Below are 13178 nucleotides of genomic sequence, written 5' to 3' on the forward strand. Positions count from 1 at the left end.
GAGTTGGCGGATGTGATTGCAGAGCCGTTGGCCATTGGCCATTATCTTTGAAAACTCATGGCGATCGGGGGAGGTCCCGAACGCCTGGAAAAAGGCTAATGTAGTGCCCATCTTTAAAAAAAGGGAAGAAGGAGGATCCTGGGAACTACTGGCCAGTCAGCCTGACCTCAGTCCCTGGAAAAATCATGGAGCAGGTCCTGAAGGAATCAATTCTGAAGCACTTAGAGGAGAGGAAAGTGATCAGGAACAGTCAGCATGGAGTCACCAAGGGCAAGTCATGCGTGACTAATCTAATTGCCTTCTATGGCGATATAACTGGCTCTGTGGATGAGGGAAAAGCAGTGGATGTGTCGTTCCTTGACTTTAGCAAAGCTTTTGACACGGTCTCCCACAGTATTCTTGCCAGCAAGTTACAGAAGCATGGGCTGGATGAATGGACTCTAAGGTGGATAGAAAGTTGGCTAGATTGTCGGGCTCAACGGGTAGCAATCAATGGCTCCATGTCTAGTTGGCAGCTGGTATCAAGTGGAGTGCCCCAAGGGTCGGTTCTCGGGCCGGTTTTGTTCAATATCTCCATAAATGATTTGGGGGATGATGTGCATTGCACCCTCAGCAAATTTGCAGATGACACTAAATTGGGAGGAGAGGTAGATACACTGGAGGGTAGGGATAGGATACAGAGGGCTCTAGCCAAATTAAAGGATTGGGCCAAAAGAAGTCTGATGAGGTTCAACAAGGAGAAGTGCAGAGTCCTGCACTTAGGTCGGAAGAATCCCATGCACCGCGACAGACTAGGGACCGAATGGCTCGGCAGCAGTTCTGCAGAAAAGGACCAAGGGGTTACAGTGGACGAGAAGCTGGATATGAGTCAACAGTGTGCCCTTGTTGCCAAGAAGGCCAATGGCATTTTGGGATGTATAAGTAGGGTCATTGCCAGCGCATCGAGGGACGTGATCCTTCCCCTCTATTCGACATTGGTGAGGCCTCATCTGGAGTGCTGTGTCCAGTTTGGGGCCCCACACTACAAGAAGGATGTGGAAAAATTGGAAAGAGTCCAGCGGAGGGCAACAAAAATGATTAGGGGACTGGAACACATGAGTTATGAGGAGAGGCTGAGGGAACTGGGATTGTTTAGTCTGCGGAAGAGAAGAATGAGGGGGGATTTGATAGCTGCTTTCAACTACCTGAAAGGGGGTTCCAGAGAGGATGGCTCTAGACTGTTCTCAGTGGTAGCAGATGACAGAACAAGGAGTAACGGTCTCAAGTTGCAGTGGGGAAGGTTTAGGCTGGATATTAGGAAAAACTTTTTCACTAGGAGAGTGGTGAAACACTGGAATGCATTACCTCGGGAGGTGGTGGAATCTCCTTCCTTTGAAGTTTTTAAGGTCAGGCTTGACAAAGCCCTGGCTGGGATGATTTAGTTGGGGACTGGTCCTGCTTTGAGCAAGGGGTTGGACTAGATGACCTCCTGAGGTCCCTTCCAACCCTGATATTCTGTGTTTCTATGATTCTAAGTAGGGGGCGGTAAGGTGGCTCACCCAGAGTGGCACATCTGGCCAAAAGGGGGCGCTTAGGTTGCCCCTTCCCTTTACACAGGACCAAGGCCCAGTGATGCACAAGATTTCTGAAATTTAAACCTGACGGGCTTTTAATTAAACACCCTTGGGAGGGAGGGAATAGGAGGGATGGTTTCAGTGTTGGCATTGCCCATCTTGAGGGTACCAAGCACCTATTGTTCGAGATTGAACCGGGACTGGCAAGGTCTAGAAGCTGTGAATCAGAAGGCATCCCCGACACCTAATTGGTAAAGAGAGGGGACCTAGAGGGCTAATACCTCTCTTATGATATACAGACTTTTGCCAGACCTGATGCTCTTCGCAATACAGGGCTTGAGTGGGACTTAAGTAATGCACAGGCACTGGTTCCCTGCCCAGCAGCGAGTTGTTACCCACAGACCCAGATTCACAAAGGTATTTAGGTGCCTGGCTCGCACTGATTTCAGTGGGAGTTAGGCACGTAAGTAGCTCTTTTGAATCTGGGCCATAGTGGCTGGTAAATCGGGAATGGAGCCGAAAGGAAAACGAAAAGATTGATATTTTGAGGCAGAATCAGTTTAATGTGAAAAAGAGGAGAAGTACACAGGAAGAGACAGACAGTAGGCAGCGTAAAAAGAACCTATTTCCAGGGTTTCATGAAAGTCAACAAGAAATCACCCGTTACAAGGTGACGCCTTTCACACCAGATGTTCTGGAAGACAATAGAGGAAAAAGTCATAAAGTGTAAGTGGGGAAATAAAGATCCTGGGCAGATTTCCGGAGGTGCTGAGGACTCAGAGCTCCCATGGGAGTTGTGCGCAATCAGCATTTCTGAACGTCATTGCCCATAAGCCCAGCTGTGATTCCATATCTCGCTTGACGTTTCCTGGTTGTTCCTTGTTGCGGGTCTATTGCTCCTCGGCTAAACATGGCCAGAACTTTCCATAGCCGTACCCATGGCCCCATCGGTAAGGGTAGTGGCCACCATACTGATGGCCCCACCCATACCTGTATGGCTTCCAGGAACCCCAGGGCCTATAGCAGCCATAATGGCCTCTATAGCCGCGCCAGCCCTGGTAACAGTAGGGGTTATAATACAATTCATCATTCATGAGTTCATCGAAAGTCATCTTTCTGCGCCGGAGGTTAACCTGAAACACACAGCAGGGAAAAGAGTCAACACAATGCGCTAGGGCCAGTGGAATAATAAGGGTCAAAACTCAGTTACTACTGTATTGCCGGCCAGGGAGATAGAGAGAGGTAGAGAAATGGTGACCTAGACCCTTATGTCCTGGCTACCTATTGCCTCCCAGTTTCTCCTTCTTGTCCTCTTGCTCCCCTCTCTCTTAGCCCCCCTCTTATCCAACCCTTTTGAACACTTCTCAGTCCATTTCTCCTAAGAACACTCTTTGGAATAAGTAAACGTACAACACAGAGTATTTCTGTCATACACGCAAGGGATTTTTATTCCTTCTTACAAAATGTTTCTAAGGAGGATGGCAGGGACAAATTTGTTCGGGATAGTTTCCTTGTGAGGATTTAACCTCATCAGAGAGATCAGTTCCCTTCAAAATCAGAGCATGGTGCTTTGGCTTCTGAACCTTGTGGGTCAGTAATACTTACAAATGAATCAATGGACAATATGCTTTTGGGAAAACAAAACAGTAAGAACCAGATCCTCAGCCGGTAGCAATCAGCACTGATCAACTGAGTTCAGTGGAGTTACACCAGTTGTGGCTCTGCATCTTAATATGCTCCTGGTGCACAGAAGAACATAGACATTGCCCTGCTGGATCAGATCAAAATAATGTGTCTGAAAGAATGTTCGGTACCAGCTGCCACAGAAGAACGCAGAAGCACACAGAAGCAATCTGTTTGGCAATAAACTGGGGGAATTTCTTCCTAACCCCACAAACTGAAAAGTTGGGTCTGAGATTTTTCAAATCTACCGAAGGGAGTTGAACACTTTATTCTTAATGAAAATAAAGAGGACCTAGTGTCCAGAAATTCCTATGTACCTCTGAAAGTTTGCAGCCTTAACTTCTAAACCCTGAATCCACCAATGCCTGCAACTTAATAACTTACCATTTTTTCCAGTGGGAAAACCCCTGAATAAAGCCAGTAATCACAGAGGTATGTGCAAGTTTCAGTCCTAAATCAAACCATCACGAACACGTCTTGATAGCTATAGAAAGATAGAGTCAAATCAGACTTACCAAGGTCACCAGGGAGGAGAAGTCAAGAGAAGTGGTTAAAGAACCCTGAGTCGCGAGCACTTTTATACAGTTTCTTAAACAGCCTGGAGAACTTGAGACATCCTTTTGCTCGAGGTCCTAATTAGTTACAAAACGTATGTTGCTGGGCACATGACTCCTGCAATTGATATAATTGTTTTCTTCTGTGTTCAGGATTGTTGTGTTATCAGGCTCACATGGGGTATAACATGCACATACAAGCCCACGGGTTTCTTTTATTTTAAAAGTTTTATAGGACACGTTCGTGCCTGGTATCATTCTAGTGACCTCCTCAGGAGTGCTAATGAGAGTGATTGTCAAGGAGATTCAGGGCTGTATCAGTTTCGCAGTCTGCTGTCCTGCAGAGGAATCCAGTTTGGTCCTGCTAAGATATGCTGATATGTATTGCGGGCATTGTACTGCTCTTGTAATTCCTAGGAGGGAGGGGAAATCTCAGTGTTCAGAATCTGTAACCCCAAGTTTTGAGATCTAACGCCCATAGAAATCAATGTGAGATATTAGTGTGGGAGGGTTTTGACTCAGACCTTATGACTTGAAAATTGCCCCTGGAAGAAAGAGAGGATAAGGTCTTTGAACTCTCTAAGTCCCATTTCATCTTTCAAATTAGGTCTTAAGAGGGACCTGTGAGTTGAATAGGCCTTTGTGTTGGTCCTCTGTGCAGGGGTGAATTTCCCCATACATTGATTAGAAATTCAGTTCATAATCTACCTCTAGTTATGTCACCAATGCTGTGGGGTCAGGATGATCATGATGGCAGAAGCTCATGGTGCTGCCTACTGCAGGGTTCCTCTTGCGTTGAGGTGAGGGTGGGTGATAAAAAGCATTGCAATATTTTATAAAGGCTTTGAGGTCAATCCCGGAACATTTACCACATCAGCAATATGATTTCCCTCCAACAACAGCCAAGACAATTCTTGTCTTGCAGGAAAATGCAGCTGATAAAGCCTCAGGAAAATGGAGATATGGCTTTCTCGGCCAAGGCTATGTTATGAGGTTAGATTAATTCAACGTCTGACTAACTTTAGGGCACGTTGCAAGACCCGGAGTTTGCAGAAAGCTTTCTTAGCATGATGAGAATGTTTTTTAAAGTATAGCAACCTCTCTTCCCAAAGGCTCTTTCCTCTAACCAGGCAGGGTTGAAGACACTTGATGTTGATTCAAATGCCACGAACATCTCTGAATTCTGCGGAGCTGTGCTTATTTATGCCAGCTGATCTCCTGTTCTTAAACTTGAAAAGGAATTTTTATCTGAAAAGGAAATGCCATTTTTTTTCCAATGGAAATCAAATAGTCCAAAACTCTGAGCTCCAAATCATGACTTAATTAGGAGAATGACACGAGTGACCTTGACATGCATTTTAAAGTGACTCTATTGCTCATTCGAAGGGCGTCTTCCAGTAAGAAACTATTACCATTGTAATAATCCAACACTTTGGACATCAACAACCTTAATGAATGTTTGTGAAGTGCTTTGAGATCTGGTGTCCTGGGGAAATAGAACATCCACTAGATTGTTATCACTCCTGTCTTATGTGCAAATAAATAGAGTTACGTTGGGGTGAAGGTCACAGAGGAAGTGACAAAGTTACAAATAACGCACCGTAATCTAGATAGCATTTGCTACCCACTTCTCACTGTTGCTAAACTTTCTTAGACCCTTCACTTTCTCGGCTTCCAAATATTTCACTAACAAAAGAAAAAGTAGGTAACGTCATATATTTTATTGGACCAACTTGTGTAAGTTTTCCAGCCCATGCAGAAGAATCATTCTGTGGAAACTTGTCTCTTTCACCTACAAAAGATATTACCTCTCCAACCTTGTCTTTCGAATACCCTGGGCCCAAGACAGCTAGCACCACATTGCAAACCACTTCTTCAAACCTTAGCTGCAACCTCAGCTAATGTAGGTGGAACAGGTCCAGGGCCCATGTTGCTGGAGGAGATGGGAAAATGTTTGGAGGGAAATATGAGGTTGGAGTTAAGATTCTGCTTTATAGTCACAGTCAGATGGAGAGAAGCGAGGAATGGGATTTTCCACAGGAATAAACGTAAGTGTCTTATCACAATCTTCTGGATATTTGAATTCTAAACTGAAGATTATGTTACTGATCCTTATTATGATCATTATGATTATGATCCATCAGGGATGAGTTCTGGGTCCAGTTTTGTTCCATTTCTTCATCAGTGATTTAGATAATGGCATAGAGAGTACACTGAGAAAGTTTGCGTCCGATACCTGAGAGAAAACCCACCCAGCCAGAGTAATGGCTGTCATTGACTTCAATGGGCAGGAGATCAGAAAACTTGAGGGTTCAGACTTTGGACAGCGTTCCTTCCCTCCTTTGAATTTTAAGAGGAACTGTGCAATGCCCGCAACGCTTACCGGCTTGGCTCACAAGGACCAAACTGGATTCTTTTACAGGACAGCAGATTGTTCAATAGATACAGCTCTGACGAACCTTTGCATTAATTCTTCCTGTAAATCTGATGGAGGTCCCTAGAATAATTCCAGGTTAAATTGTGCTCCATAAAACCTTTCAGATGAAAGAAACCTAAAGGGTGTTTTTGTGGCACCTTAGAGACTAACAAAGGTGCCACAAGTCCTTCTTTTCTTTTTGCAGATTCAGACTAACACAGCTGCTACTCTGAAACGGAAAGGGTGTTGTGTGCATGTCATGCCATGGGAGGCTGAAAACACAATAATCTTGAAAACAATTATATCAGATGACGGAGTGACGTGCGTAGCAAAGCCTGTTTTGTAGTCATTTAAGACCTTAAACTAAAGGTTGTCTCAGATTCTCCTGGCAGTCTGCGAAATTGTATAAAAGCGCTCAGGACTCAGGGCTCTTTAACCACTTCCCTTGATTTATCCCCCTCGGTGAGCTCGGTGAGTCCTATTTCTCTCAAACTCTCTAGAGCTATCGAAATGTTACATACGTGATGGTTTTAATTTAGGACGGAATCTTGCAAGTAACTTTGTGAATATTGGCTACGGAAAGGGGCTTCTCCATTAAAATAGCAGTTAGTCAGTTGCAGGCATTGGTAGATTCATGGTTTAGAAGCATAGGCTGCAATTTTTACAGGTACCTAGGCGTTTGGGACACTAGTGCCTGTTTATTTTCCTTAAGAATTAGGTGTTCAAATCTCTTAGGTAGATTGGAAAAATCTCATACCCACCTTTTCACTAAGGGGTGCTAGAAAGAAACTTCCCCAGTTTATTCCATAAGAAACCACGTCTGTGTGCTTCTTTATAGTGTGACAGCTGCTGCTCAACAATAGTTCAGAGAGTCTGACATTACATGGATTTCTGGTGTGATCCAGGAGGGCAATTTCTGTGGTCTTGTGCGCATGAGTAGCCATGTCAGACGCAGATCCTCAGGTAGTGTAAGTTAGCTTAGATCCTTAAATTTAGTTGACCAGTGCTGATATCTGCCTGCTCAGGTTCCGGTTCTTCGTATTTCGCTTTGACAAAAGAATAGTCCATTCATTCATTTGTAAGTATTGCTGACTCACAAGCTTCAGAAGCCAAAGTGCCATGCTCTGATTCTGGAGAGAATTGGTCTCTAAGCTGAGGTAAAATCCTCACAAGCTAATCTTAACACATTTGTCCCTGCCAAGCGTTGTATAAACCTTTTATACAAGGGAAGAAAAATCCCATGAGTGTCTGACAGAAATACTCTATATTGTACGTTTATTTATTCCAGTCAGTTTTTTTAAGAGAAAGGGACTCAGAAGGGTTGAGAAGGGTTGGTTAGGAGGGAGGCTAAGAGAGAGGGGAGCAAGAGGACTAGGACGAGGCAATAGGAGGCAAAATGGAGCTGGGAACTAAGGGGCTAGATTATCATTTCCTGGCTCCGTCTCTCTCTCTCTCTCTAGCCCCCATTACAATAGGAACTGAGCTTTTTCCTTTTCATTCTCTTGGCTCTAATGCATTACGCTGACTCTTTTCCCTGCTTTTCCCTGTGTGTTTCAGGTTTACCTCCAACGCAGAAAGATGACTTAGCACCACCAAAAGATTTCTCATTACTGGGGCTGTGACCCCTGTTGGAATGGGGGCTGGGGCGGTTATAGGGGCTATTATGACTGCTATCGGCCATGGGGTTACTATAGGCCATACAGTTATGGATGGGGCCCTAATTACGATTCCTGCTACTCTTACCCTTACCGATGGGGCAGTGGGTATGGCTATGGACGATGCTGGCCATGTTTCGCTGAGGAGCAATAGACCCGGAACAAGGAACAACCAGGAAACGAAAAGCAAGATACGATTCAGCGATCAGCTTATGGGCAATGGCTTTCAGAAATGCTGAGCAACCACCACTGCCATGGGAGCTGTGATTGCTCAGTGCCTCAGGAAACCTACCTAGTAGCTGGATTTCCCTTTATGACTGTTTCCGCTAATGCCTCCTCTTAGAGTATCAGAGTTGGAAGGGACCTCAGGAGATCATCTAGTCCAACCCCTTGCTCAAAGCAGGCACACTCCCCAATTTTTTTTTGCCCCAGATCCCTAAATGGCCCCCTCAAGGATTGAACTCACAACCCTGGGTTTAGCAGGCCAATGCTCAAACCACTGAGCTATCCCTCCCCACCGTTATTCTAACGGCTTCTTCTAGAACTCTCTAAAGGCCTGACTCCCAATTCCATGAAGGCCCCTTTAGGCCACTCTGGCAGTGTCACTGAGGCAGGGACCTTAAAGTTGGCACAAATAACATTTACACTCACGAGCAGGCTCCTTACAGAGCAACGTAAAGGGACCTTAGTGTCAGTGAGAATTAGGCCCTGGGTGTACTGGCCTCTTCCTGGGTATGGGCCATTTGTCTCTGCCTTTAGTTTTGCTACAGAAGATGACTCACAGAGAAAGAGCGTAGTGCTCTGCTCCCATTCTGCTTTGTGTCATTTGATCCTGACTGGGATAAAAATGCTGGAAACAGGACTTCACTCTTACCGCTACAGCTGCAATGAAGGAAGAAGAACATCTGGTATGAAATGCATCACCGTGGAGCCAGTGATTTCTTGTAGACCTTCTTGAAACCCTAGAAATATAGTCTTTCTGCTCTGCATTCCTTGTGTCTCTTGCTATGCCCTTCTCTTCTAATTCACATTAAAGTCCTTCTGCATCATATTACCAGCCTTTTGGTTTTCCTTTCTGCTCCATTTCTTATTTGCCAACCACTGTGGCAGAGAGTCACAGAACTAATGAGGTACATAACCTGTATTGCAATCGGCGTGAGAGAGGCACATGAGTACTGATTTGTATGTGGATGTAACGTGAATATCACACGATCACAGTTTCAGTGTAAATGCAACTGTAGCCCCCTGTGTGATTCCCTCAGCTCCCGGTTGTCAGCGTTCTTGGTTGGAGACCCGCATCAGGCTCCCTTCTCACCCAGGGATTGAAGGCTGCACAACCATAGGCCAGGTTGCCAGGGGGTAGTACCTCTCTGGAAGTGTTTCCATTCCTCAATGATTTCCCTGAATCACCCCCTACTGTTTTAGTTCCTGCAGGAGCTGTGGTATCCTTCCTCTTTGTGTCTGTCAGACACAATCGTCCCTGTATTGCTGTACACACAGTGAGAGATAATCCTAAGACAAAGCATTTCCCCAAAGATTCTGCATGTGGTTTCATTATTTGTCACAACTAACACCCGTAACTGAGAACAGACTAGGTTTTCCGAAAGAAAAAATATTGTTAAAAATCGATCTCCATTTGAAGCTGAATTCTCTGGGTGCCATCTGCTTTTGCTCTGGATCATGCAAGCTGAGCGGAAGTGAGTGTCAAGTGTCAGATCTTGTAAAATGTACGCCCACAGTACACTGGCATAAATGATGGCTCTCTAGATTGATTCTAATCTCTACGTAACAGTGGAGGATATGGCAGCGAAGAAATGAAAACCAGGATGGAGAATGGGCCGTTATGATGAAGAGAGGACTGGTGAGTCCAGAATTAAGGTCTGGAAGAATTTCTGTTTAAGAGCTGCGTGGGCATAGAGGGGGTAAGAGACGGACTGATTGGAGGATTCATCAGGAACTGAGATCGTATTAGTCATGCAAACTACAAGATTTGCTCCTGAATGGAAACTATCGCTAGTGTGGCACCTCAGTAGTTATAAAGAGAGTGATTCACATCAGACGTACCCAGTTCAGCAAAGAAAAGAGGTGAAGAGAAGTAGGGAAATAGCCCTGAGTTGAAAGAGCTTTTATACAGTTTCTCAGATCTCCTGGAAGGTCTGAGATGCCCTTTGTTCACGAGGTCTTTATTAGTTGCAAATTAATGTTGTTGCATACATTACTCTTTCAACTGATATAATTGTTTTCCTTCATGTTTGTGATTTCCAGTCTGTTCTCAACCTCACCTAGTAGTTGTGAGAAATATTGCAATTGTATGCAATAACTTTGTGGGAATGTATGTTATGAAATTTACATGTCACTGTGGGTCAGAGATTGTACGTAGGATTGTGTTTTACTCCAGCGGGAAGGGTATCACTGCTTCCCTAGAAACTAAAACAGTGTGTGCGTGGGTGATTAAGGTAAAATGCAGACGTTTGTAAACATCCACACAGAGGTACCATCTCTCTCTGATTCATGCTGGATTTTCCAAAGACCAACGAAGAAAGGGCTTCTGGTATAAAACGTCTGGGCTTGAACTGACTCAGAGCCTTCTTTCTGATCCACAACCATACAGGACCTTCTGGCCAAGTAGTTGCCGAAGAGTAGGAAAGACTTGGCTGATGGTGCCCTCTGGTAAGCTTTGAGCATGCTTATAGGGACTTTTATTGTTGTTCATCTGCTTTCTCCGAAATGCCTTTACCGTAAGAGTAGAGGTGCTTGCACCGAAGGAGCTGTGTGGTAACGTGTAACTGAAGGCACTACACTGTTCATAGACCTCAGAGAGAAAAGGAGGCACAGGGGCTACAGGTGCTCACCTTTAGGTAGTCAGGCTTGCTGGGGATATCAGAGGGTAAGGCAGAGATCTGCTGCAGCCTGAAAGCACCCTGTCAGAAGGGAGAGAGAGAGGCAGATCTCCACCCAAGAGCACTGTTGCCTGGGAACCGGAAACTTGAAGGGGCCACAGTGGGGGAATACAGACGTATTTACATGAAACTGTAAGAGTACGATGCACACATTACACCTTGCAGGTTTCTTTCACAGTAAAAGTTTTAAGGGCAACCTACCTTCCTGACTTCACTGGAGTTACTGATATCCAGAGTTGTATCTGTGCATGAGCAATCCAGTCAGGTCATTTAGATCCAGTCTGGGCCTTCAAATCCAGGCGACGAGAGGCCAATGTGAGAGTAAACCCAAGGAAATGCCAGGTGAGAAATAAGGAGACTAACTACTGAGGGGCACTTGTCCTGCTGACAGATCGCGAAGTTCTGTGTTGGCTCCAGACAATGAAGGACTCAAATGGCTGTCTTACCCAGTGGTACTTGGCATTGCAGTTCTTTTGGGTCTGGGTAGGACACCATCCTAAAAAGGAGCGTGAGAAGGTGGACATCTTCTCATGAACAGATGAGGAGATCTGGCTATTCGGTGAGTGCACCAACTGGTCCACTCACGGTAGGGAGGTATGTGAAGCAGCGTACTCCCCTTTTAGCAGTCAGCCTGGAGGCCACAAACAGAACAGACTGTGTGCAACTAAGGAGACTCCCTGCTCTGCGCTAGTGACTAGTTCATCCGGAAGAAGCAGCTGGATAGGGGAGAGGATACGAGGAGCTGACCAGCCTGTAAGAGGTGGTGATCTCCCAGCTGTGGAAGTTTACCCCGCGCAGGCACAAGAGACTTTGTCTGGACTTTAGTGAGTGGGATCTGAACATGGATCTGGCGAAAAGGGCATTTGGTTTGTTATTACATGGGCTCCTGTCCCGGGGCTTCATTAAGGGAAACACACTTCTTTGGACTAGTTTGTTTTGTCCTTTTGTTGCCCTGATCTGTGCAAGTGCATGGTTGACACAGTGGGCAGCACAGCATGGGGAGGAGGTGACCAGCCCTCTGTGGAGAAAGAAGTGGTTTGGGACTATTTAGAAAAGCTGGAGAAGCTCAAATCCATGGGGCCGGATGCGCTGCATCCGAGAGTGCTAAAGGAGTTGGCGGATGTGATTGCAGAGCCGTTGGCCATTGGCCATTATCTTTGAAAACTCATGGCGATCGGGGGAGGTCCCGAACGCCTGGAAAAAGGCTAATGTAGTGCCCATCTTTAAAAAAAAGGAAGAAGGAGGATCCTGGGAACTACTGGCCAGTCAGCCTGACCTCAGTCCCTGGAAAAATCATGGAGCAGGTCCTGAAGGAATCAATTCTGAAGCACTTAGAGGAGAGGAAAGTGATCAGGAACAGTCAGCATGGAGTCACCAAGGGCAAGTCATGCGTGACTAATCTAATTGCCTTCTATGGCGATATAACTGGCTCTGTGGATGAGGGAAAAGCAGTGGATGTGTCGTTCCTTGACTTTAGCAAAGCTTTTGACACGGTCTCCCACAGTATTCTTGCCAGCAAGTTACAGAAGCATGGGCTGGATGAATGGACTCTAAGGTGGATAGAAAGTTGGCTAGATTGTCGGGCTCAACGGGTAGCAATCAATGGCTCCATGTCTAGTTGGCAGCTGGTATCAAGTGGAGTGCCCCAAGGGTCGGTTCTCGGGCCGGTTTTGTTCAATATCTCCATAAATGATTTGGGGGATGATGTGCATTGCACCCTCAGCAAATTTGCAGATGACACTAAATTGGGAGGAGAGGTAGATACACTGGAGGGTAGGGATAGGATACAGAGGGCTCTAGCCAAATTAAAGGATTGGGCCAAAAGAAGTCTGATGAGGTTCAACAAGGACAAGTGCAGAGTCCTGCACTTAGGTCGGAAGAATCCCATGCACCGCTACAGACTAGGGACCGAATGGCTCGGCAGCAGTTCTGCAGAAAAGGACCAAGGGGTTACAGTGGACGAGAAGCTGGATATGAGTCAACAGTGTGCCCTTGTTGCCAAGAAGGCCAATGGCATTTTGGGATGTGTAAGTAGGGTCATTGCCAGCGCATCGAGGGAGGTGATCCTTCCCCTCTATTCGACATTGGTGAGGCCTCATCTGGAGTGCTGTGTCCAGTTTGGGGCCCCACACTACAAGAAGGATGTGGAAAAATTGGAAAGAGTCCAGCGGAGGGCAACAAAAATGATTAGGGGACTGGAACACATGAGTTATGAGGAGAGGCTGAGGGAACTGGGATTGTTTAGTCTGCGGAAGAGAAGAATGAGGGGGGATTTGATAGCTGCTTTCAACTACCTGAAAGGGGGTTCCAGAGAGGATGGCTCTAGACTGTTCTCAGTGGTAGCAGATGACAGAACAAGGAGTAACGGTCTCAAGTTGCAGTGGGGAAGGTTTAGGCTGGATATTAGGAAAAACTTT

General features: G+C 45.8%; 1 long non-coding RNA gene across 1 annotated transcript; it reads right to left on the reverse strand.

Moving 5' to 3' along the window:
• Window positions 1–2095: 2095 nt before the first annotated feature.
• LOC142069990 (uncharacterized) lies at window positions 2096–3798 on the reverse strand. The gene is made up of 2 exons (XR_012665951.1): window positions 3752–3798; window positions 2096–2686 (listed from the first exon to the last, which is right to left on the reverse strand). It is a non-coding gene; the product is annotated as an uncharacterized LOC142069990 (long non-coding RNA).
• Window positions 3799–13178: the final 9380 nt, after the last annotated feature.

The sequence above is a fragment of the Caretta caretta genome, chromosome 24, assembly GCF_965140235.1.
Source record: "Caretta caretta isolate rCarCar2 chromosome 24, rCarCar1.hap1, whole genome shotgun sequence".
NCBI classification, from domain to species: Eukaryota; Metazoa; Chordata; order Testudines; family Cheloniidae; genus Caretta; species Caretta caretta.